Source organism: Cnephaeus nilssonii (assembly GCF_951640355.1).
Source record: "Cnephaeus nilssonii genome assembly, chromosome: 14".
In the NCBI taxonomy this organism is placed as follows: domain Eukaryota; kingdom Metazoa; phylum Chordata; class Mammalia; order Chiroptera; family Vespertilionidae; genus Cnephaeus; species Cnephaeus nilssonii.
In genome coordinates this window covers 33355033-33377090 of record NC_137085.1, presented here as the reverse complement: position 1 = coordinate 33377090, position 22058 = coordinate 33355033, and the positions used below count along the sequence as shown (strand labels likewise).

Genomic DNA, 22058 nt, shown 5'->3' with positions numbered 1-22058 from the left:
TATAGCAGGCATCCCACCCCGCTCACCGCTCCGCGCCTGCTATGCAAATTAACCCACCAGCTTTGTTGGGTTAATTTGAATACTCACTCCTGGTTGGCTGATGGTTGTCACGGATGTATGGTCAATTTGCATATTTCTTTTTTATTAGTGTAGATATTTATGGAAAACATCCTACATCAATATGGTTTAAAACAAAAAGTATATGTTTATCCCCAACTTCCAAAACAAAAAAAAAAAAGTAGAAAAGGAAGAACAATCTTATATACAAAAGATTGATCTAAAAATACCTTAAGTATTGATCCTAGCGACTAGTACTAAGTCACAGAACTGAGAGCAAAATAGAGAACTTAAATTCCTGCCAAGAAAACTTTTCAAAATCACCCTCCACATTATCTTTTAGTTCATACATAGCCTCAGTGCACCCTACCAGCCTCGCAGCCCTGCCTGGCACGCCACCTTGGCCTGGCGCCGCCCCCTCACCTGCTCCGCCATCCTGCTGCAGTCCCACTCTTGTTAGGGCCCATCAGGGCCCATTGGGCTGGCAGCGCCTCCACTGCCACCTGCTGCCAGTGCCATGTCGCCTACACCCTCCATGTTCTGCGCTGCCCCTTGGTGGTCAGCACATGTCATAGCAAGCAATCAAACTCCCAGTCGAAGGACTGCACAAGGGGACAATTTGCATATTAGGCTTTTATTATATAGGATTCTCCTGGTGAATGCAGGCATGACCATGTGACTGCCTTTAGCCAGTGAAATATAAGCTTTAAAAAGCTTTAAAAGCCAGAACATGGTTCAACATGTTAGCTTTTCCCTGCTTCTGTGATTGTGGAAAAATATGTTGAGACTGAGAATTCATCAGTGAGATCTGATGGAGTCTGAAACCACAATGAACAAAGTCTTCTTACTAACCTGTGCTGGATACAGGGCAGAGAAAAAGTAGGTTTACAGTTGTATGTGAAACACAGTTTATTCTTATATTATTACTTATTATTGTATTATTTTCCATACAAACTGTAAACCTAACTTTTGCCCCACCCTGTATTTAGCTTGAGCAAGAAAGGAACTTTACTTCTTTAAATATCTGAGCTTTTCAAGTTGTTCTTGCAGTGTAACATAGCCTTACCATAACTGGTTATCTTGAACAAATAAATTTCTTTTCCAATTTAAGACTTATATCAAAACTCATTCCATATTTGGATTATTCTGCATTAGTTAAATGTTCACAGATGTCTGTTCAAAAAACCTCTCCAAAGCCCATAGAAATTTTATTTCTGTAGCATAGGGTAGAGCTTCCTTACCAGTGTATCCTCAGATAAATTTTCCTTTGTCATTGGGGCAGCTAAGAAAACCCTGGAAGAGTGAATTCTGGGCCAGTCACCACCAGATGTAAGCAACCCTATTTGATGCTTCCCACAGGACAACTCATGCATATGCTACTCTGTAGTTATTTCTCAACTGTGACAAGGGAAGTGCTCAAGCCCCCTGAAATCTATTTCATCAGAAAGCTGCAGAATGCACTGCTGCCCATTATGGTACATATAGTTTTTGGAACTGTTAGAAGAGTTTGTATTCTTTAGGTGCCCCAAACACAAGGTACACAGTATAGGAAGCAGCAACTGCTGTCAGGAGTAGGGAAGCACAAAACTCTTAGTGAGCAAGGTTCCAAACAATGGCCTGAAATCTCTACTTTCACAAACAGAAGATCTTTCCCTCCACTTGCCAATGACATGCCTTTTTAATGGCATAAAAACTAGCTGCAAAGTGACTGCTCAAACAATATATATATGCTTTCTGCAAACTAGAGCTTCATCATTATTTTAAACACAAGTCCAATTGGATTTGAACTCCTTTCATAATATCACAAAAAATTTTATATTATTAAATTTTGATGAGAAAAGATTTTAGGTTCTTTAAAAATAATTTCAACTGTTATAAACTACTGAATGGTTATAAAACAAAAATGATTTGTTTTTATTACCTACTCATCCAAACAAAATTTCAATGGAAACTCAATCTGAAGAAAGTCTGGATCAGGGCCCCAGCCAGGTGGCTCAGTTGGTTGGAACATGATTCTGTACACCAAAAAGGCTGCAGTTTGCCTGACCAGTGTGGCTCATTGGTTGAGCATTGACCTATGAAACAGGAGTTCACGGTTCGATTCTTCTGGTTCCAGGCTTCGTCCCCAGTGGGGGAGGGGGAGTGCAGGAGGCAGCCAATCAATGATTCTCTCTCATCATTGATGTTTTCTATCTCCCTCCCTCACTCCCTTCCTCTCTAAAATCAATCAATTTTAAAAAAGTATATATATTCACACACACACACACACATATATATATTTTAAAAAGGTTGCAGTTTTGATTCTCAGTCAGGGCACCTACCTAGGTTATGGGTTTAATCCCTGGTAGGGGTCCTTACGGGGAGGCAACCAATTGGTGTTTCTCTCTCTCTCTCTTTCCCTTCCTCTCTTTAAAATCAAGAAACATATCCTCGGGTGAGGATTTTTTTAAAAAGTCTGGATCAGGAATTGTATATTATTATTTCATGGATAAATTTTACTTAAAAACTTATGTTCACAGAAGCAAGTACAATTTTCTCATTGAAAACTCTGATATGATTCTGAAGTTTTTAATAAATTCAACATTTAATATTTTCCTAATATACTTTGTTTTACCTATCCTAATCATATACTATAAAAAACGCAATACATTTATTCCCCACCCAGTTCTATGTAGACATTATAGATCCCCCAGTTTGGGGACAATGGTATACCTATGGTCCTTTATGTTAGTAATGCAGAAGTCAAACAGCAGAAAAGCACTAGACAAGAATGCTGACCTGAAGCAAGAATACCTGAGCAAACTCAACCTGCTGCTTACTGTGAGCCCCTGAACCACTTACTTGATCTGTGTTTCCTCATCTGTGAAACGAACAAGAATGCCCAGCTCACTGATTTGTTAAGATTAAATAAGTTAATGTACTTTACATACAATAATATAACAGTAGTCAGTACAGAACCACTCAAATATAAACACCTACTGGTATTCTTACTATAATTAATTGAAATATGTCTTGAGGTCCTATGAGGCAAAGGAAAATTGGCACAAACTATTTAAAAATTTGGCTAAGCAGGTCTGACTCCACTGCAAAAATGTTTTGAAATTTAAATCAACACCATTCTAAAAGCTAACTAAGGCTTTAATCTTTGAAATGAAAGGAAAAAGTTGTTAGGCATTGAGAAGTAAGTGTTGAGCAGTGAGCCACTGAAAAGGGTCAAAGACCTAATGATTATACCTAATATACTGCAGAAGGAAAACATCAGTCTACTCAAAACCCAAGAATCACAGTAGGGTACATGTCTTAAACAGTGGGCATACAGTATACAAACAATAAATTTTAAAATGAATGAAAAATAATAATAAAAGACAGAAAGACAAAGTGAAAAGAAAACATTAGAATACTATTAAGCTGAGAAAATGATAAATATTCAAAAGACAAAATAATTATTTTCCTGAGGAAGCAGCTACCTATGCTATACTACCTCAGCAACCCACATATTAAAATAAAAGAGATTAACCAAAGAACTTACATGCATATATACAAAGCCCATGTACACAGACAATAGTGAGGTGAAGGTCTGGTGGGGGGGGGGGTGTCAACAAGAGAAAAAAAGGAAACATCTATAATACTTTCAACAATAGAGATACATTTTTTTAAATAAATAATAATTGATAAAATACTCTTTTAGTTTATGAAAAGGTAGAATGAAAAGGGGAAAATGCTCACCTATAATGATCCCTGGTTTGGTCAGCAGTAGAGTGCAAAAAAGGAGAACAGGATAGTGGCAGCCACTTGCACTATACTTTACATAATAATAAATATTAAAGAATAGCTCTACGTAGCAGCTGAGAGAATAGGAGATGGGACAACTGGAAGAGCTCAATCATCTGTGCTACATACTGCACATGATATATAGCCAACACATTGTCTACCGCAATAGCCATTAGAGAAATCTAAATACCAGGTCAAAAGGTACACTAACCAGTACTTCAGAAGTGAAAGAGGGGGAAATGTAAATTTTAAATTAAAAAGGGAATGAAAACATAAAAATAATCCCTAATCTGTAAATATGCATTATGTATATACATACCAGAAAAGAAGAATATGCATGGGACTACTCATTAAGCTTGTTTTTCTTTCTAGAGTTTTCACTATTTCCCCAAGTATTCTATGATGACCATATTTCTTCTATAAGAAAAATATCTCACACAGACAGTAGGGAAGTGAGGGCATGTGCTAGGGGGTGAGAGCGGCTGGGGAGAAGTCAATGGGGGAAAAGGAGACATATGTAATACTTTAAATAATAAAGAATTTAAATTTTTTTAAAAAGAGAAATATCTCATCTTAAAAAGGGAAAATGATCATCTATACCCAAATTCAAAAAGGTAAACATGATGTAATCAATACAATATTGATTTTTCTGTCCTGTATCAAACTTAGAAAGGGCAACTGCAGGTCAGAACTGACAATGAGATGCCTTTGGTCCTTAATATTAGTGAGGCAGAGGACAAATGACAGACATCAACTGTCAAAGACTGATTATGTTGCATTTTTTGGAAAACATTACCTTCATTAACAAATTTTTCCAAATTTGCAAAAAATATTTTATCAATCCAAGAATTCATTTTTTTTAACCACTGAAGAGAAAAAGGAATAAATAGGCAGACTATGTTGTCATCAGGATTTTTAAATATAATTCAGGGTATGGCTAGGGTTAATATTCCTTCAATCTTGTGTCCTAAAACTCTTGACCTCCATCTCTGGTCTTATTTAAGAAACAATAGGATAAACAGATTCAAATAGAGCTCTTTCTCTTCCCCTACTATTTTCCCTTTCTTTCTCTCTCACAGTTTTTAATATCTCTGCATTTATATACATTTAAATGATATGGACTTAATTAAGTTATACAATGCAAAAAGTGAAGTATAGTAGAGATCCCCTAAGCTGCCTACATTGGTCAGTCTCTGAATGTGGTGGCTAGTGCTATATATTAAACAGACATTTACATAATACTGAACTACTACACAAATTAGATTTTAGTTCAGAAATCTACTTATTACTTCTTATGTTTCTCCTCTTCCCTTTTAGTCTCCTTTTAAAAATAATTTAAAGGCTGCCCTAGCTAGTTTGGCTCAGTGGATAAAGCACTGACCTTCGGACTGAAGGGTCCTGGGTTGGATTCTAATCAAGGGCACATGCCTGGCTGCAGGTTCGATCCCCAGCAGGGGGCATGCAGGAGGGAGCCAATCAATGATTCTCTCATCACTGATGTTTCTTTCTTTTATTTTAAACATATTTTTATTGATTTCAGAGAAGAAGGGAGAGATAGAAACATCAATAATGAGAGAGAATCGTTGATTGGCTGCCTCTTGCCCACCCCTAACTGGGGATTGAGCCCACAACCCAGGCATGTGCCCTTGACCGGAATCGAACCTGGGACCCTTCACTCCGCAGTCCGACGCTCTAGCCACTGAGCCAAACCAGCTAGGGCATGATGTTTCTATCGCTCTCTCCCTCTCCCTTCCTCTTTGAAATCAATAAAAATATTTTAAAAAATAAAATAAAAATAATTTAAAGGCTAATTCAGTTGAAGACAAAATTCACAAGATAAATTAAAAACTAAATGGTTCAGGTCAAAATGCACAAGAAACAAGTTTACAAATATAAATATGCAGGTAGCTCATCACATATAAATATTTATTAATTTCTTAATTACTACCATTAGTAAAAACTATTAATTCCACTATACTTGACATCGCAGCAATATCAAATTATAGGGAAGTCTCCATTTTACATATATTCAATACACCAATTACTTAACTTAGTAATTATAGCATATGTTAGGACTTTTTATAACAATTATCCTTCCTCAGATTTTGCTCCAGCTAAACTACCTAAAATTTCCTGGTCACATATTTAGTTTTACTTGTTCGTATCTTTATGCTATTCCTTTCGCCTAAAATGTTCTCCATCTCTTCCACTTAAAACTTGCATTCATTGTTCAAAATCTGCTCAGGTGTTAGCATTTCTCTCTTTTCTTTGACTGGCCCCTCAAATTAATCATCCCATCCTCTGTAATATTTCTGTCGTTTATGCTTACTTTCATTAAGATTATACTTGCCAGCTGGCATGGCTCAGTGGTTGAGCATCAACCTATGAACCAGGAGGTCACGGTTTGATTCCTGGTCAGGGCACATGCCCAAGTTGCAGGCTCTATCCCCAATGTGGGGTGTGCAGGAGGCAGCAGATCAACGATTCTCATCACTGATGTTTCTTTCTTTCCCTCTCCCATCTTTTCTAATATAAATAAAAATATATTAAATTTTTTAAAGATTATGCTTATTGTTTTGCCTAGCCCCCTACAACCCTGATTTCAACATCCTACCAAAAATCATAGGACCTAGCACACAAAAGATCAATTTATTAAATTTGGATTTTAAATCTTTATTGTTGAGAGTATTACAGATGTCCCCTCTTTTCCCCCTATTGCCCCTCTCTACATAGTCCTCCCCCCAACAGGCCTTCACCGCCTACTTGATCTGTGTCCATAGGTAATGTATATATACATATAAATTCTTTGGTTAATCTCTTCCCATTCCCACCCCCCTCCTCTCTTCCCGCTGAGATTCATCAGTCTGTTCCATGTTCTGGTTCTATTTATTCATCAGTTTATTTTGTTCATTAGATTCCTTGTTTGTTATTTTGATTTTTAGATTCAATTGTTGATAGATAAGTATTTATTGCCATTTTAATGTTCACATTTTTTATCTTTTTCTTCTTAACGAAGACCCAAAACTTACATTTCCCCAATACAAGGCTATACATGCATTGAAAGATGTGTTCTAAAGTAGAATGGAAAGGAAAATGCAAAATGCTCTATAGATAACCCTCAATTCCATAATGCAAATGTGAATTCAAGATTATTAGCAGTTCAAAGTTGTTTCAATTTAAGTGCCAATCTACCAACTTATCATCACCACAACTAATTTTGTTTAGGGCATATATTTGTTTAGAAAAACAAAATTGGTTTTAAAGTGTTGATTAAAAAGAATTAGGATATATGAGGTGCTTAAAATAAACTATTTCTAAAAATGAATAGCCTAAACTGCAAGCAGCAGGATCTCAAAATGGTTGGTACTGTTGGGTCTGTGCTGAGGTTCCGAAGACCACTGCCTCTATGACCTCATCCCTCTGACCTCGCTAGGGACAAGATGGATAATAGCTGTGGTCAGACCTCAATCAGGGCACTTCAAAACTGATATATGTGTAAAACCCTCCATCAAGGATAATCACATTTATTCCTTTTTATAAAGTAAATGGCATTCATCTTCCATTAACACTACCAACCAGTTAGTCTGATTGGTGTGGCCTCATTGAACTGTAACTTACATTTTTATAAAACAGCACAAAATGAAATGGCATTGAGCATCAATGATTTAATGCCTGGTGAAATTTAAAATTTGTATTATTTAATGTTCTGTTCCTCAAATAACACAACTGAACAGTATCTTGCACTTGAGCTTCTTGTAAATTAAGGTTGACAACCAACAAGTGCCAACTGTGTCCCAAAACTTTGCTCCCAACACAATTATTGCAAACAAACCATGTCAACTTGGTGGGTTTGCCTTAAATTCTATATTTTCTTCATAAACATTGCCTCCCCTTTCCAATCGGCAGCACCTGATTTCTGTGGGCTGAAAAATCTAAGCTGAAAGTACACACAGAAAGCGAGTGAGGACCGAAGGGATTCTCCCATCGATAAAGCGCATGTATTTTTCATTTGCCCAAAGTTCTTTTGGTCAACTTGCCGGTTCTTGCTTTTAGTCTACCGAGTGAAGCCACTGTTTGGTATTCTTATAAATAAGTCTGTTGTAAGCATTTATGACAATTAAGAATATCTCCCAGTGATTAGGATTTGACTAATACCAACTACGGTATTATAAACCTATTGAGGGGGGTAAAAAAAAAAACACCTATATTTCCAAAGTTTAAATATTTTTAATACCTCAATTTACCATAAAGTTCCTCCAATAGTCTTAGAGCTGCAAGTCAAACTGATTAAACGGACGATTCAGGTGACAGTCCCAAACGTCCTTACTACATAAATAGACATCACTGAACGGTAGAGAACATTTTTCACCGACTTTCCAGTAAAAAGAAAGATTAGTGCTGCCAGTGGGAGCCATAGCTCCTACTCAATTGTAAAATCTCACTAAAAATGTAAAAAAAAAAAAAATCTAACAGAAGCTGGAAAAGAGAAGGCAATTCAATGGGCCAATTTTGTCACTCCTGTTCAGCATCTACTAAAAGCACCCTAAATTCTAGCCATTTCACAACATTCTGACAGAATGCTTGTTCCAGGCAATGAACAGCAAAAGGATCATAAATACGTTTTTCACAATTAAACAGCCTTCTCAGGGACTCTTCCACAGCCGGCGGCGAGGAGGAGGGGCCCTGTCCTCCGAAAGTAATCCACCAGATACCTCCTCCGTGAATGGAAGCCCAATTCCACCCGCGGGCCGCGAACCGATGCTCCGAAACTTACTCGCACAAAGTACGCAGGAAAGAAACGAGGCTGGGCGCGACCCAGCTCGAGCGAAGCAGCGGCTTCCAACCCTGAAAGGGAGACAAGAGCGAGTTCAGGTCGTCGCTCTAGAAATTTCCGAGCGCCCGGATCCCGGAGAGGGAGCGCGATGCCCGGCGGGGAGGGGGCGGCGGCACCTGTCACTCGGCGGCTCGGCGGCCCCCGGCCCCGGCGCGACCTCGGGAGGCGTCGCCGCCACGGCCCGGCCCGGCCCGACCCGACCCGGGGCCTCGGGGGGGGTCTCTCTCCGCCGCCCCCGAACCTGCGCCGCGCGTCGGGGCCGCGGCCCTTTCCGAGGAGCGGCCTCCCGCGCCCTCTGCCCGGCGGCTCCGACCGGCGGGGCCCGTTACCTCAGGCCGAGTCCCCAGCGCCGAGTCGGGGGCGCGCAGAGCGGCGCGGCCGAGCCGCCGCCGCCACCTCACGGGCGCCGCAGGAGACCCCGCGACCCCGGCCCGCCCTCCGCGCACTCACCGGGCCTCCCTGGTCGCCGCCGGCTCGGCCCTCCTCGACCTCCCTCGGCGCCGCCGGACTCCCGCGGCTCTCAGGGCGGCCGCCCGGGGCGTTGGGACTGGGCAGGGTCAGGGGGCGCGGGCGGCTCGCGCCGGCGAGGGGCGCGCGGCGGCCCTCCCAGCAGACGCCGGCACTAACGGGCCCTGGGGCGCCGGGCCGGGCGGACCGCGGCGGGGAGCGCGGCTGCAGGCTGCGGTGAGGGGCGGGGAGAGGCGGCTGCGAGCCGAGAGCGGGAGGGAAGTCCCGACGGCGGGGGCGGCGTGAGAGCCGCGGGGCGGGGCGGGGGCGGGGCCTGGCGCCGGCCGCCGCGCGCGGGGGTTTGTTTATTTTCTCGGTTGGTTGCGGCGCCGGCGCGTGGGTAGAGGTTCGCGGGTGACGCGAGCGCCCCGAGTCGGGGGAGAGGACCAGAACCACCTGCTGGAGAAGGGGAGCTACGGGGGCCGGGCAGGGTCCAAACGGCTCCGGTAGGCGGCGGCGCCGCGGTCTGGGGGGTGACCGCGGAGAGCCGAGCTTTCCCGGGGCGGGAGGAAGGAGGGAGGCCTCCCCAGAGAGCGGGGCTTCGGGCTGTTTCCCCGCGGTCGGGCGGCTTCACCGGCGTCGCGGAGAGCAGTCGGAGGCCCTGGGAGTGGAAAAGGGGCCGCGGGACCTGGCGGCCCGGGGTTCCCCGCCACTCGGGTCTCGATCTTCCATGCGTGAAGTGGGAATGGCCCTGCAAACCCAGCTTTGAACAGCAAGACTGCATCAGGTCCCTGTGAGGAAAGTAACGGACATTGCTCATGTCCCTGTGTAGTTCACAAAGCACTTGCACGTTATCTCCCCTGGTGCTCGATCAGGTAGTAATGTTCTCATTTTACAAGCCAAATGACGCGACTTATCCGAAGAAACTAGAAACACCAATCAGAAAGGATATATGCACCCCTATGTTCATAGCAGCACAATTCACCATAGCTAAGATTTGGAAACAGCCTAGGTGCCCGTCAGCAGATGACTGGACGCGACTTACCCCAAGCCTCAAACGAATAAATGGAAAAGCCGGAATGTGAAGCTGTGCTGACTTCAAAATTCTGGGCTGCTTACCATTGCATCACATTATCTCCCTAAATCCCCGTAGATTCAACTAATGGGAGACACACACACACGCCCTTATAGGTAAGATGCTGCAGGCGTAGAGGGGGCAGTTGAAGATGTCAGTCATCCTTTCCTTCAGAGAGTAAGGAAGAAAACAAAGATATAACCCATAAAAGACAAACCAGGGTAGATGCCATGAGAAAAATACAAAGAGTACTGCAGAAGATGAAAGAACTGCTCACTACCTACCTGTCTGGGGTATCAGGAAAGAAAAGCAGCATGGAGAAGGCCTTTGAGATTGACTGGGAAAGGGATGAGGAAGGTTTTACAGCAGGAAGGGGTAGCTTGAGAACTTATGCAGGTGACTCAATGAAAGTGTTGAGGGAAAAGCAATCAGGAAGACTCTAGGGCATGTTGAGAAGTGGCAGAGGCGAGGAGAATGGGGCCTGAGGTGGCAAGTAGAAGAATTTGTATTTAATTCGGTATGTTTAGTCTTTGTGGTTTAAAAGTTTGGGGGACAAAAAAAGTTCAGCTTTTCTTTGATCTGTGAATGTATACAAAAACTAGAGGCCCAGTGCACAAAATGCGTGCATGAGTAGGGTTCCTAGGCCTGGACTGCGATCAGGGCCCATCCGGGCCTTCCGGCAGCCAGCCGGGCCTTCCTTAGCTCTGCGCTGCCTCCTGGTGTTCAGCGCACGTCATAGTGAGCGATCAAACTCCTGGTCGAACTCCCAAGGGGACACTTTGCATATTAGCCTTTATATATCTAGATTAGAGGTGGGCCCCCCGGTGTGGCTCAGTGGTTGAGCATGGACCTGTGAACCAGGACCTCACTGTTAGATTCCCAGTCAGGGTATATGCCTGGGTTTCAGGCTCCGATCCCCAGTAGGGGGTGTAGGAAGCAACTGATCAATGATTCTCTTGAATCATTGATGTTTCTCTCTCCCTCTCCCTCTCTGAAATCAATAAAAATACATTTTTTAAAATTAGAGGCGGGAAAACTGCCAGATAAACCTGCAGTAAGCCAGGTGAAAAGTAATGATGAGTCTGAACTAAAAGCAGCGCAGGAGGAATTTAAAAGAGCATAGTTTAAAGATGACGTGGAAGCAGAATCTACAGGATTTGGCAATTAAATGGATTTACAGCAAGAGGGGATGGCATGAGAACATCTATGAAGAAGGAAGAGAAAAATCAAGATAGTGAAGAGGTTTTGACTCTGTAGATAATTATAGAAAGGAGATAGGAGTAAAAACTGCTTTATATATTATTTTTTCAATTAAATCTTCATTGTTGAAAGTATTAACATATGTCCCTTCCCCCCCCCCCCCATTGACCTCTCCTACACCCCCCCTCTCCCCGCACCGCCAGCCCCAGGCCTTCACCACCCTTATTGTCTTGTCCAAGGATTATGCATATATGCAGACAAGTTCTTTGATCTCTTCCCATCCACTCATCCTGCCCCCCACACACACACCCCCCTTTTCTTCCCTCTGAGGTTCTGCAGTCTGCAGTCTGTTCTATGTTTCTATGTCTCTAGATCTCTTTTGTTCATTTAGATTTGGCCATTTTAAAGGTTTGAAAGGTTGTCGAGTCAGCCAGATAGAGGTGGACACTAAGAAGTTAAATATAAAGCTTTTAAAATATGGGAAAGAGACACCTGGCCGGCATGGCTCAGTGGTTGAGCATGGACCTATGAACCAGGAGGTCAAGGTTTGATTCCCCGTCAGGGCACATGCCAGGGTTGTGGGTTTGGTCCCCAGTAGAGGGTATGCAAGAGACAGCCAGTCAATGATTCTCTCTCATCATTGATGTTTCTATCTCTCTCTCCCTCTCCCTTCCTCTCTGAAAAAAAAAAAAGTGTATATATATTATATATATAATATATATATATATGAAATATGAGAAAGAGGTTTGAAGTAGAAAAATAGATAGGGAAGTTATGAGTCTACAGTGATATCACTGTGAATGAAAAGAAAAAAACAAAGGGCAGAATCTTAGAGAACATCCTCTTTAGAACCTGGCTACTCAAAGTGTGGCCAATAGTCCAGAGGCAATGGCATCACCAGGGAGTTTGTTAGAAATCTCAGCCTTCCCCACCCCAGACTTGCTGAATCAGCATCTTCCTTTTAACAAGAACCCCAAGTGATTTGTATCACATTAAAGTTTGTCAACAACAAATAAGTTTTTTTTTTTAATGGGGGATCTAATCTAGATGAGAGAAGCCAGCAAAGAAAGAGGGAGGAGAACTAAGATAATGCAAAATCTCCAAATCAAGGTAAATTGGCCATTCACAAAGGCAGGGGAAGGAAGGAGTATTGATAAACAATATCCCAAACCACAGACATTGAAAGTGCAAGGAAGGAAGGTATGTTTCAATTTTGTGATTAAGTGTGTAGTTACTAGGACCATGTTCTAATTGAAAGCTTGGAAACTGCCCCTTTGTGATCAGGGAACAGCCTAGAAATCGAATCCCCTCCCCGCTCCATGCCCACCTATATAGGACATATTGAAGTAGGTTTGTGGATTTGATAGCAGAACAAAGTAGTTCTTTTCTAGTTACTTCTATTTTCTTGGCGAAATAGCAAGATCATTTTGGCAGATTGCTAATTGTCCATCACAATTTATTCTCCTCTTCTTCCTGGGCACACAGACTTTGTTTGTTGGTTTGTTTTGGTGTGTTTTTACAATCTCTCTTTCAGTTAGGTATGGTCAAGCTTTAAGTGTTGCTAGTGAAATGTGAACAGAAATGATGTCTGCCATCGCCAGGCCAATGTGCCTCCTTCATGCATTTTTTTTTTCCTTTCTGCCAGATGGATTATGCAGGTGACTACAAACTGCCCAGATTGACAGAGCCACAAGAAAGAAGGTGCCTGGATGAAGGAGAGCTGCCCTCTGACCTGGAACACCCATTCTGGATTACTATGTGAGCAAGACATAAATTTAGAGAATGAGCTGAAAACATAAGAGATGGGTTGGAGAGCCAGAAGCTTGAAATTAAAATTAGAAGAGGGGCTGTAGTTATCAGTAATGTCAAGGTGTCGGAAATGATTGTGAACATAGGAAGCTGCAATTAGCAGGGGGCACAAATCATCTGAAGAGTGGTAGTCAAGGAACTGAGAGGCAGGAAGAGGTATCACAAAGAATTATCCACTGGAGTTATAGTAACACTAGAGGTCCGGTGCACGAAATTCGTGCACTTGGGCGGGTCCCTCAGCCTGGCCTGCGCCCTCTCGCAGTCCAGGAACCTTTTGGGGATGTCCAACTAATGTCCAACTAACCGCTCCCCGAGCAATCAGACACCCTTAGCGCTGTTGCCTCGGAGGCGGGAGAGGCTCCCGCCACTGCCACTGCGCTCACCAGCCGTGAGCCCAGCTTCTGGCTGAGCAGCACTCCCCCTGTGGGAGCACACTGACCACCAGGGGGCATCTCCTGTGCTGAGTGTCTGCCCCCTGGTGGTCAGTGCGCCTCATAGAGACCGGCTGTTCCGCCATTGGATTTGCATATTAGCCTTTTATTATATAGGATTGGAGTGGTGAATAGCCTTGGAGGAAGTGATAATGAGTCTGGAACTAAAATCTTCAAAGAATGAGGGGTTAAATTATCTGAATTAGGGCGTTCAAGGCCATCAGTAACTTAATATGTTCCACTCTTTGATGATAAGAGTTTTCATTTAAACAGGCATTTTGAAGTTTTATTGTACTAATGTGGGGTTTCTAATTGCTTCTCTTTGACCTCTCAGATTGCAGATGGTAACTGCTTTCTTTAAGAGAAAGTACCCATATGTCTGTATTATAAAACAAACACATGCCAGGCTTCCCAGTTTAAATGACTATGTTTTAAAATGTGTCATAGACTACTCTGTTCTACCTCCAACGATTACCTTAAAAAAATGTGTCAAAAGTATTGCTAGCTTTGCCACATCAAATGATGTGTAGTAAATGTTCAAAATCTACATGAAAACTTTAGATATAACTTAATAAACAGGGATTGACTAGAGACCTGACGTTTAAAATAATAAGTTTACCTGTAGTTTAGAAAATGATGTATCATATTTTATAGTGTAGAGACTGATGTCAGACTGTGAGGGGTTGAATCAAAGCACCTATCCTATGGGGTTATGGTGAGGATAAAATGTATAGTATTTATCATACATATAAGCACTTAAAAGACTGCTTAGCACATATGCCCTGGCCAGTGCGACACAGTTGGTAGAAGGTTATCCTGTTCACTATAAGGTCACCGGTCCAATTCCTGGTCAGGGCATATACCCAGGTTTCAGGTTCAGTTCCTGATCAAGGCGCATACAGGAGGCAACCAATACATGTTTCTCTCTCCCTCTCCCTTCCTCTCTCTCTAAAAATGAATGAAAAACCATATTTAAAAATTTTAAAAAGACTGCTTAGCACATATAAGCACTCAATAGAGTTAGCTATAGTTATTCTATTGTTGTACTTATTCTTATGGAATTGCCTATAAGTATACTTGGATTTTTTCTACTTAAAAAATATGTTAATTTCATTACATCTATACATGTTAGGATCTAATAGTAAGGAGATTTCTGGTTAAACATGGTGCATTGAACACACGGTTTTCTCCACTCACTCCAGATCCCTCACTAAAATGACAGTGAAGGAATAAAAAGGTATAAACCCATAAAGACAAAGCAAATAGGAAGAGAGATTTCTGCTGAAGAAGGATGTTGACAAAACTTAGGAACATGGCCCTAGCCAGCTTGGCTCGGTGGATAGAGTGTCAGCCTGAGGACTGAAGGGTCCCAGGTTTGATTCCAGCCAAGGGCACATGCCTGGGTTTCGGGCTTGATCCCCAGTAGGGGGTGTTCAGGAGGCAGCCGATCAATGATTCTCTCTCATCATTGATGTTTCTATCTCTCTCTCCTTCTCCCTTCCTCTCTGAAATCAACAAAGAAATATATTTAAAAACAAAAACAAAAACAAAACCTTAGGGACATGGAAAGCAGATGGTTGAGTGATAACTGACTTACCCAAACCGAGAAAGTGAATACCTAAGCTTTTGGGAGGAGGTAGAGCCAGCCAGGTGAACCTGTTTACAACACAGACCCTGGAAAGGTCTGAAACTACAACTGCCACACCTCTGAAAGCAGAGGTAGAGTGGGCTGCAAACCACAATTCATTATGAAAGTTTTATAAAGGATCAGATCCTTCATCCCCCCTAATCCCCACTCCATTCCATGCTGCCTTAACTCAGCAGAGGATGGGAGGTTTCCTCTCTGGAGAAGCAGACTAAGAACTCCCCTGGACATTAGGCAGAGCTGAAGACAGGGGTGACTCACTCCACAGAAAAGCTGAATTAAATGAAGTTGTATATATTGAATTGTGAGCCATAACCCCAGCTTCATTCCCAAATTCAAATGCTAGAATTCTGGGATCTTAAGCTTCCTCTTGGGGGAAAAGTACCTGGTCCAAGAGAAAAGGCCTACAAATATTGACTTTGAGGGTCTTATAATGGAGAATGTGGCTTGTTACCTATCTCTTTATAGTGAAGCCCAACAGTAGACAAGCCCTGCCCATATCAACAGAGGCTCTAATCAACTACTTATTATCTCATTCTTAAATGTGGGTGTATAGTCAAGGACCACCAGATAGTTGAAGAAACCCTCTTTCTTTCATGAAGGAAGAAAATAGAAATAAGAGAAGAAACCAAGGAAATAGAGCCAATGCAGAGAGCAGAAAAAGATGTCAAAATGAAAACAATTCTCAAAAGTTTTAACTCACATATGCTAATGAAGCTACAGGAGAGAGGTATTCCACCAAAATAAGGGTGTAAACTAAGAAACAAACACATAGGGCCTGGTAAACAGGAGCTCTGACAGAGAAAACAAAAAGAATTCCTGGGCCCTGGCCGGTGTGGCTCAGTTGGTTGGAGCGTCATCCCATACACCAAAAGGTGGTGGGTTTGATTCCCAGTCAGGGCACATACCCGGATTGTAGGTTCGATCCCCAGGGTGCTAACAGAAAGCAACTGATCAATGTTTCTCTCACACAGTGATCTATCTCTATCTCTCTCTCTCTCTCTCTCTCTCTCTCTCTCTCTCTCTCTCTCTCTCTCTCCCCTCTCCCCTCTCCCCTCTCCCCTCTCCCCTCTATCTCTCTTCCCACCCCCACCCCAGGATGACTGTGAAGGGAAGTTCCAGGATGACAGCTTGACAGCTGTGTAGCAGGTCTTTACAGCAACCAGTTTGTTCTGATAAAGGATGGAGGGCTCTAGAGGAAATGTCTCCAAGGGGGGAAAAAATCAGAACTGATCAATGGCCTACTGTGTTTGAACCTTATGAACATATAAAGATGAAATGATGATCGGTACAAAGAAAACTAAGCAGCCCAAGAAAGAGGAGGTTATAAACTACAGGTGCACTGTATGACTGTTTTAAGAACACTTGATGTTGCCTCTCTGGAGGAGAGTTATACTTCCCTGCCCTACTGATGTCAGACCTGGCAGTGTGAATTACTGTGGCCAATGAAATAGGGGCACAACTGAATGTGTCTCTGCCCCTGCCACAAGATGGGCTGCCTCTGGCCATCTGAGTCCTGAGTGAAGACACCATAGAGCGGAACTACAAGCTGACCTGCCACTGGACATGCAGCGTGAATGACAAGTAAACCTTTATTGTTGCAGTCTGCTGAGGGTTTTGTAAAATTTTGTTAGTGCAGCATAATTAACCTTTCCTGACTGATATAACACGGGATGTTGTGGATAGTACATAATAGACATTAAAACATACACAATAAATACTTAATAATCCATATAAACATATTGGGACATTAGTAAATGGCATAAAATGTCTAAAACTGAAAACTAAGTCATGGCAGTAGAAACGTGCTCTTTAGAAATGTGGAGTTAAGTAGCAGAACATCAGTTTTCCTTTGGGAAGCAGGCATCAGTGATGACAGGTGGAGCAGGGCCTTCTGTTTATTATGAGCCTTGTAATTATTTGACTCTGAAATCAGATATTGTCACCTTGAAAAAAATTAAAAATTTCATATCTTTAAAAAAATTAATGATGAGAAGGAAAATTGTAGTATTGTTTTTAATTCACCAATTTAATGCTGACCATCAATTATTCTACAGTAATACTAAGATGTAAGTAGAACTAATTCTTAATATATAAAATTAACTCCAAGTTGACCCAAGACATAAATATGAGAGCTAAAACTCTTAAAAGAAAATATAGAGCCCTAGCTGGTTTGGCTCAGTGGATAGAGCATCAGCCTGTGGACTGATGGGTCCCAGGTTCGATTCCGGTCAAGGGCACATGCCCAGGTTGCGGGCTTGATCCCAGTAGGGGGCGTGCAGGAGGCAGCTGATCAATGATACTCTCTCATCATGGACGTTTCTATCTCTCTCACTCCCTTCTTCTCTGAAATCAATAAAAATATATTTTTTAAAAAGAAAATATAGATGTAAATCTGCAAAATATTGGATTAAGTAATGGTTTCTTAGATACAACAACTAAAGCACAAATTATCAAAAGAAAAAATAAGGTTTCATCAAATTTAAAAACTTTTGCACTGACAAGGACACCATCAAAAAAGTAAAGCCTGGCCGGTGTGGCTCAGTGGTTGAGCTTTGACTTATGAACCAGGAAGTGGACCTATGGTTCTATTCCTGGTCAGGCACATGCCCAGGTTGTGGGTTCGATCCCCAGTGTGGGTCATTCAGGAGGCAGCCGATCAATGATTCTCTCTCATCATTGATGTTTCTATCTCTCTTTCCCTCTCTCTTCCTCTCTGAAATCAATAATAAAAATACATTTTTAAAAATAAGTGAAAAGACAACCCACAGAATGGGAGAAAATATTTGCAAATCATATATCTGATAAGGAACTTGTATTAGACTATATAATGAACTCTTACAACTCAACTTGGACCTGGCCAATTAAACTGGCATAATCAGATCTTTACATATAATTTCCCTCCTTATGGGAGATAGTGAACTTTGTAATAAATCTTACTAAGAGGATCGCAGCACTACTGAAGGTAACTTCTTCCAGAAAAACTGTTGTTAGTAGTCTTCCTCTCGGATTTATTTGTTCACAATCCAGTAGAATACTTATGACTGTAGGTTCTATTACTCTTACAATCTTGGCTTTCTCTTTGATTTCTTGGCTGTACAAGTCATGGATGCTTTGATCTAACGTGACAACTTATTCCTTAATATTGGCAGATATTTGCAAACTAAGGAGAATGAGCTTGTCTCAGAATGCTTATAAAGGAGAGACCACAATGGTAATGTCAGATTTAATTCTAATATACTTCTTGTGTATAGTAGCTAAGAGAATCAAATGTCAAAGACTGACTTTGCTGTTAATGTGATCCCATAGCTATACATGTACCAAAAAAATCAATTTAACTGTTTTACAACTTTCTTGAGGAGAGAGAAAAAAAAAGTTTTCAATATCTTAGTGATTACCTCATGGAAACCATTCTTTTTGGTTCACAAATATAATTGTTACTAAAGAAATAAGTTACAAATAGTCAAAATCTGGTGGTTAAAAACCCAGTAAAGCCTGCCTGACATGGCTCAGTGGTTGAACATTGACCAATGAATCAGGAGGTCATGATTCCATTCGGGGCATATGCTCAGATTGTGGACTCAATTCCCCAGACATGGACCTGCAGGAGGTAGCCAGTTGGTGATTTTCTCTCTCTCTCATCATTGATGCTTCATCTCTCTCCCTCTCCCTTCCTCTCTGAAATCAATTATATATATATATATATATATATATATATATATATATATATATATATATATGTGTGTGTGTGTGTGTGTGTGTGTGTGTGTGTGTGTGTGTGTATTTAAAACCACTAAAACATCCCTTTTTTTAAATTTCAGAGAGGAAAAGAGAGGGAGAGAGATAGAAACATCAGTGTTGAGAGTCATTGATCGGCTGCCTCCTACTCGCCCCACACTGGGGATGTAGCCCACAACCAGGCATGTGCTCTGACCGGGAATCCAACAGTGACCTTCTGACTCATAGGTCCATGCTCAACCACTGAGCCATGCCGGCCAGGCATATTCTTTTATTCATAAATCAAAGAAAGTCATAAAGCACTTCTTATGACTCCAAAAATGCTCAGCCAAGTATTTGAAATATTTTCTTGTGAGAATAGAGTTCACATAATACTTCCCAGAAAGAAGAAAAAAAGACTTCCCAGAGAATACTGTTATTTCTATTGTTGCTGACATAGAACTAAAACTCTAAGGATTTGTTTTAAAGTTTTATGATATATATATAAAATAATCACATATGTACTAAAAAGTTATCTCATTTTGACATCCAACTCTATAGAAAACCTATATTTATTCCATTATAAATATATGATACTTTAGTTTTCAAAGTGCTTTCATGTATTTATTTGATAAAGCAAAAGGCTATTTACCATGTAGTAGAAATAGCAATTTCCTTCCTGATTTACTTTGAGTTGCATTTGAAAAGTAAGATTTTTATTTTAAATGCAAGGAAGTTATTCATAACTTTTTTTTAAAGAAAGGTCTGTTTGGTATTTTAGAAAATATCATTATTTAATGTATTCCATTAAGATTATAACCTGGGTCATTCTGGTCACTTTCCAGTCACCTGGTGACACCTGGTGCTAGTTGGGAAATGGTCCAGTGCAACATATAGACTTAGTTCAGATGCTGCCCAACACCCAGGTAATGGGGATTTTAAATGGTGATTGGCCCCTCAGTATAAAAATACCTTGCCTGGTTCTCACTCTTGTTATCTAAAAAAAAGAAATTATGCTAGAAAGTAACAACAAAACTTTGGCAATTTTTATACTTATAAAAGAATTATAAATCCGTTGAATTCAGCTTAAATCCCCACTCCTTTTCAGGGTAGTTAGTGAAATACCACTGCAGGCCACAAATAAAAATGAATAACATCAATTCAGCCTCTCAAGGCAGGCCAATAGCTGCTGGTTTGTAACCATGAATGGAAATATTTTATCGAGATATTTTTCAGTAGAAAAAAATCAGGGATACTCTAGCAGAGAGTAAAATTAAGCAAAATAGTTAAGTATTGCTTTATAAAGATAAATCCTGTCAATTAATGCATATAATGTTTGTTTTGGCATGCTATTTGTGATTCTTCAATGGTAAAATCACTGAAGTCCTATTTTTTTTTTGGTCTATGTTATGGCTGTTGGAATTTATCCAAAACTGTTTATCATTTTCTATTTAATGGTTCCACAATTTCCTTTTATATTCTGCTTAGAGCAGCTTCTTTTCATATAATCCTGAATTAATAGTAATCTCAGGAAGAGGAACCAATATAAAAACCGGGATGTATATTTCAAATGGCAAAATTAGTACTACCTAAGAGTATTCTTTAGGGTTTAGAAATAGCCAAGGATTGAAGATGTTTCAGTGCTATTGCCAGAGAAAATATATGTGCTCAAATATTTTTAAAAATTCTTTGCTGATCTATGAAATATTTTAAAATAAATCTCTTTGTCTCTTGTTCTTATCAGAGCTATTTGAATCCTGGAACACTGTGGGGAGTGAGGGGTAAGTAAAGCTATAATTTGCCTATAGTTTGTTGTTGGTAATTGGAGAGGGTTTGGGGGTCAGAGAAGTGGTTCTTTTAAAAGACCCCCTCAGGTTAAATAACTTCTAACATTGACCATTTTGGACTTGAAAAATTATATTTTGCTTTGTGTGTACTGTAATAAGCTTGAAAACTCAATACAGTATATGAGTATTATTTAAAAGTACATTTCTTTTTTGTAAATATATTTTTTATTGATTTCAGAGAGGGAGAGGGAGAGAGAGAAACATCAATGATGATAGAGAATCATTGATTGGCTGCCTCCTGCATGCCCCCTACTGGGGATCAAGCCCAAAACCCAGGCATGTGCCCTTGACTGGAATCGAACCCAGGACCCTTCAGTCCGCAGGCCAACACTCTATCCACTGAGCCAAACCAGCTAGGGCCAAAGTACATTTCATTTGTTCTTTTTTTTTCTTTTGTTCTACTTTAATTACACAAGTATTAACTAATAATAGCTTTAAATTTCCAACAAACATAAATATATATTTTTAAATGTTTTCTACTCTTTTGTTGTGGTTTTGTTCCTTGGGAACATAAGGATCTTGCTCATTATAACAAAATATGTGAGATTGTTGTATTTTTCTTTTAAAGTACTATGGAGATAACTAAGTAGAGCTGTGTGTAATAATTTACCAGAAAAACCTAATGCCTAAGTCTAGGTCAGTATATTTGGGTTGAAGTTACACTACTAGCATTTCAAATAGTGGCAATTCTCTAAATTCATTGTGGAAATTCCTAAAAAATATATATAAAAAGAGGCAAATAAGAGCTATGTAGAATATCAAAAGCCAATATTATGACATCAAGTTTTTCTGAGGTTTCTATAATTTATCTTGTTCTAATTACTTCCATGTTGGGGTATTCTTGGAGTCAACATGAAGGTCATTATAAAAATCAAACACTATTCCATTATGTGGTGTCATGTATGCACTGCAATCCAATAGCAAGGAATGGAAGCACTCATTGCTGGTACAGGCAATAAGGGAGCAGTGTTTGTAGAGAATTTAAAAACACTAAAACTTATGAAAAGTCATCTGTTTTTTATTTTCAGGATCAAGGTAAACAATGACAGTGATAAAATATTCCTTCCCGTTGGGCAGTCTCCCACTACCCCAACCTTTGAATACTTTTGCCCATATGAGCTCTAAAATACAACATACCCAATGCATTGAAGGAAGATCTTATTCCCACCTTTATTTTCAATTTTGAAAATATAAATGTAGAAGAATGTTATCAGTACTAGTGAAG

General features: G+C 40.7%; 1 protein-coding gene across 3 annotated transcripts in view; it reads right to left on the bottom strand.

The window, feature by feature from the left end:
- The window catches only part of GKAP1 (G kinase anchoring protein 1), a 59494-nt gene extending 50122 nt beyond the window's left edge, over positions 1-9372 (bottom strand). For all 3 annotated transcript variants that reach the window (XM_079790321.1, XM_079790323.1, XM_079790322.1), the window contains exons 1-2: positions 9113-9372; positions 8603-8673 (exon numbers count right to left, since the gene is read on the bottom strand). The gene's annotated coding sequence lies outside the window, so the exon portion shown is untranslated. The remainder of the gene's footprint in view (positions 1-8602; positions 8674-9112) is intronic.
- Positions 9373-22058: the final 12686 nt, after the last annotated feature.